Below are 5,216 nucleotides of genomic sequence, written 5' to 3'. Positions count from 1 at the left end.
ACGTTTTACACGGCCCCACGGTGGGCGCCTGATGATCCTGCCTGTTGACCGGAGCGCTGGAGAATGCCTCGTCAAAGGATCGACGTGCGCGCCGCTCCTCACCTCTGTTCCTCCTCTGGATCTGTCTCAAGAACCTGCAAAGAAACGATACGGCGCCGCTGCGGCCGATCGCACTCCGACGCTCAAGTCAGTGACGGTATCACCAAATACTAAGAACTGGAACCGTGCAAATCTCTCTCACAAACAGCTCTGTCACTCGCAAGCGTAAAGTGTATGAACTGAACGTGCGTACCTTAGAAAATCTGTTAGGAACTCTTATATACCTGGTGGTTTTCTCTCTCCTGGCAGTTACAAACTTGGACACGTGGCTTGTATCCAACCGTACACGTGCCATCATCTGGAGGCTCCCTGACTTGGCGCTGCTTCTACTCTCATTTTGGCTAAGTTACCTATGCATGGTACTGCCCAGTGCATAGCTAACTCAGGAGTGTGATCTCTACTGAAACTGGCGAGGTAGGGCCTTTATACACATTCCCTGTGGTCTCGCCGGCCGCCTTCATAATCTGCTTCTCCTTTAACTTCGGCGATGTGCTTGTTCTGGCGATCTCCGACTGCCGGGTCGCCTGAGTCTGCATCTGGCGACTTTGTCCCCAACCTGGCGATCGCCTATTCTGGTAAGCTGGAGATCGGAACACGCCAACTTAACTATCGGCGACTACACGTGCCTCCCGACTTCCTTCCCAACTGTCAACCTGGCGCCTTGTCAACACGCCTATACTGTAGCAGGATGCCACGTCATCGCACCCGACCACCAGGGCGGTACAATTTCTTTTGGCCTCATATGCATAAACATGTTCATAGTTTGTGTGATAAATGCATAGCTTGCCGCAAAGCTAAGTCTAAGATGCATCCCCATGGTTTATATACTCCTCTTCCTATCCCTTCAATGCCTTGGGTTGATATATCTATGGATTTCATCTTAGGATTACCCAAAACATCAAAGCCATAGGACTCCATTTTTGTGGTAGTGGATCGTTTTTCAAAGATGGCTCATTTTATTCCTTGCCACAAAGTGGATGATGCATGCCACATTGCAAACCTCTTCTTCCAAGAAGTGGTTCGTTTGCATGGAAGTGGTTCGTTTGCATCAAAGGAAGGATCGTTTTCCTAGTCAAAGGAAGTCCAAACTAATGCCTCGAGGGGATGGACCTTTCCAAATCCTCGAGAGGATTAATGACAATGCTTATGAGTTAGATATGCTGATACATTCTTAGGTAGTCATACTTTTAATGTCAGCGATCTAACTCCTTTTTCTGGAGGTCTCCAGAATTCGTGGTTGAATTCTCTCCAACTCGGGGAGTATGATGGAGATCAAGCTCAAGTGGACATGGAGGCCAATCAACAAGATCAAGAAGAGGTAGAGGCGCAAATGGAGGACGCCCATGGAGGTCAAAGCCCACCTCAAAGGCTTACAAGAAGCATGTTCAAAGCTTTAGGAGCTAGGGGACAATTATTTTCTCTTTTTGTAATTTCTTTGGTTGAAGGTGCTTAGAGGGAAACATTAGAAACCTCTATTGTTATAGCATCTTTTAGTCTTTAGTTAGGAGCTTTAGGAGGGGGGGTGTGTTAGTAGATAGGTGTAGGAGTAAATAAGGAGGTGCCAAAGTGAGAGAATTTTGAATTCATTGAGGCATGCTAAGTGGGTGGAATTCATTGAGCAATTTCCTTATGTGATCAAACACAAGCAAGACAAAGTAAACATTGTGGCGGATGCTCTTTCTAGAAGGTACACTTTGCTAAATCTTTTAAGCTCTCAATATCTTGGTTTTGATCACATTAAGGAACTTTATCATGATGACCTTGATTTTTCTCTCATCTATCAAGAGTGTCTTAAGGGAGGACACAAAGATTTTTTTATACAAGATGGCTTTCTTTTTAAAGGAAAACGTCTTTGTGTTCCTCAATGCTCTATTAGATTATCTCTTGTTAGAGAAGCTCATGAGGGGGGTTTAATGGGTCACTTTGGGGTTGCTAAAACTTTGGATGTGTTGCATGAACATTTCTTTTGGCCTCATATGCATAAACATGTTCATAGTTTGTGTGATAAATGCATAGCTTGCCGCAAAGCTAAGTCTAAGATGCATCCCCATGGTTTATATACTCCTCTTCCTATCCCTTCAATGCCTTGGGTTGATATATCTATGGATTTCATCTTAGGATTAACCAAAACATCAAAGCCAAAGGACTCCATTTTTGTGGTAGTGGATCGTTTTTCAAAGATGGCTCATTTTATTCCTTGCCACAAAGTGGATGATGCATGCCACATTGCAAACCTCTTCTTCCAAGAAGTGGTTCGTTTGCATGGAAGTGGTTCGTTTGCATCAAAGGAAGGATCGTTTTCCTACTCAAAGGAAGTCCAAACTAATGCCTCGTGGGGATGGACCTTTCCAAGTCCTCAAGAGGATTAATGACAATGCTTATGAGTTAGATATGCCTGATACATTCTTAGGTAGTCATACTTTTAATGTCAGTGATCTAACTCCTTTTTCTGTAGGTCTCCAGAATTCTCTCCAACTCGGGGAGTATGATGGAGATCAAGCTCAAGTGGACATGGTGGCCAATCATCAAGAGCAAGAAGAGGTTGAGGCTCAAGTGGAGGACGCCCATGGAGGTCAAAGCCCACCTCAAAGGCTTACAAGAAGCATGTTCAAAGCTTTAGGAGCTAATGGACGATTATTTTCTCTTTTTGTAATTTCTTTGTGTTAGGGTGCTTAAGAGGGAAACATTAGAAACCTCTTTTGTTAAAGCATCTTTAGGTCCTTAGTTAGGAGTATTAGGGGGGGTGCGTTAGTAGATAGGTGTAGGAGTAACTAGGGAGGTGCCAAAGTGAGAGAGAAGGTCACACCTTCTTCATGACCATAGTTGGCGCCACTTCCATTAGCTTTTGGGGGGAATTTTGAATTTAATTTGCCTTGCATTTCAGCACCTCTAGGCTATAAATTAAGGTGCTGCCCTTGTACATTTGAGATTTGAATTTTGATTAGAGAAACTATACTCAATTTTTGAGAGAGCATTGGAGAGCTTTGTGCCTTCCTCACTAGTCTTATCTTGATGGTTCAATGGTTACCTCAAGTGGCGGCTTGCACACTTATCTTGGAGTCTCCATCCTCCTAGTGGCGTGATCATCCAACCATTCCTCCATCTTCATGAGCTTTCTCTTCTCCTTCCTTCATTCTCTTTATTTGTTCATGTCTTAGCTTGCTTCTCTTAAAATTCTGTTCGGTATTGTCAGCTTCTTTTTAGTTTTGCTTCGGTGTTTTTGTTTCTTTGTTGTTCTTCATCTTTTCTTCTTCAATTCAATTCTTTTGATCGGTGGATTTTTATTTTTGTGTTGTTTAATCGGTGCCTTTGCCTTTTCTTCCAATTCAATCGGTTCAATTTGACAATATGTGGAACTTCCATATGAGTTTGGATTTTGGTACTAGTTTTGGTGAGTTCTTGTTCATAGAACCTTGATCCAATTCTATGATAAAGTGCCTATCTCATATCCAACTCAAGATGATTCCTAAGAGTGTCAAGAATCATTCATATTGTGCTATTGGAATCATATCAAAACTTACCCAAAAGGTTTCGATCATTAGCGCTGCAGTGAATCTTGAAGAACTTCCCTTTGAAGCCATTGTACGATTGCTGGAAGAGGGTCAGCAAGACTCTCCCAACAAAACCGTTAAAGCTCACCCACAGGTTTTTACCTAGGCTTTTGGCTTCAAAAAATTAGAGGAATACGTCCACTGATGGTAGATGGCCAAAGTGGTGACATAAGATGGAGAATGCCAGAACGAATGCCCAACTATTTGGGTGTAGCTGAGCAGGGGCGACATTAATTTCAGTAAGGAGGGCTCTCTCAAAGCTGGTAAAGGGTAGGTGAAGGAGAAGTTTTTTTAAAGATAGTGGAGTAGATAAAGAAGAGTGGTCTCCCTTTTGGGTTCGACGACTCGTCACAACAAATTGGCTCACCCACTCCGCAAGGCACAACTTTGACGAATTTGTCATGCTCTTTGGGGTGTTCACTCTTCTTATAGGACACTATACTCGCATGGGTTGTGAAATCTGAGGTCTCCCCTAACAGGTCACTAGAAGCCCAGGGGTAAAGGGTTTTGTAGTTCGGGGGTGGTTGATCCATATTACAAAATCTAAAACAGAGAGGAAAAAGCAAATACAGCACTCAGAAGAAGAAATGCACGCATTTTGGAAGAAAACAATGCAAACAGGCAGAAAAACAGAGAACAACGATTATAGGTGCGAAAAATACAACAGTCCCAGCGCAATTCTGAGCAAATTAAGAGCATAGAAATGATAGGGCAAAGACAGTTATAAGGTAAAGAACGTACCTTGGAATGATTATTGAGAGAAGACGAGTTGTTTGGTGAGAAGAGAGCAGGGCATTCAAGGCAGAAGTGCTTGAAGAGATATGCAAAGAGGGAATGAAACAGTGAAGGGAGCGTAAAATTGAAAGGTTAACATATAAGGGGAAGTGCAAGCGACCACGCTTCTCAACCGCTTATCTGGACACATGTACGTTGGTGAGGGAGTATGGTTAAATATCACCTCGATGCATTGTGCACGTCCCATCACCCACTAGACACGTAGGTCGCCACAGGCAAGCAGTTAGCCTCTTCACTGGAACAAGTTCCAGCTCAAGCCTGGGGATCTTGTGTACTAGACTAAACATCGGACATCGGCATCGGCATCAGACATCGACACCTGTGTGGAGCAGGTCGGCTCGGTGGTCTGGTCGAGATAGTGAGCCATGTGAGGCGGCCCCAAAGATGCGTGTGTTGAAATTCGTATATATGAAAAACCTGGTTAGTGAACGTGCATGTGGTGTGTATAGTACATGTGGGTCTAGCACAAGTAAGTACTCGTTAGAAACACCTAGGCCCAAGAGGGTTAGGGTTTCAAGGGTAAGCCGCATGCATGCTACGTAGAGGCTAGAACGCCTACAGTTACAAATGGGCCCTATAATGCTGGTACATGAGTTGGTACCCTGATGACCATGTTGTTAAGATTGTGCACTCCAAGGAGGAAGATTCTTTGCGGTTGATACACTAAGATTGTGTAACAACGTAACAAAATGCTTTCCCATCAAGCCCACTTTCACTCGAGATAGGGTTCTCGTGAGAGAGGGGTTGTTACAATAAGGTAACCTAAAAGCA

This window comes from Phaseolus vulgaris, chromosome 8, assembly GCF_000499845.2.
Source record: "Phaseolus vulgaris cultivar G19833 chromosome 8, P. vulgaris v2.0, whole genome shotgun sequence".
In the NCBI taxonomy this organism is placed as follows: domain Eukaryota; kingdom Viridiplantae; phylum Streptophyta; class Magnoliopsida; order Fabales; family Fabaceae; genus Phaseolus; species Phaseolus vulgaris.
This window is presented reverse-complemented; position numbering follows the sequence as displayed.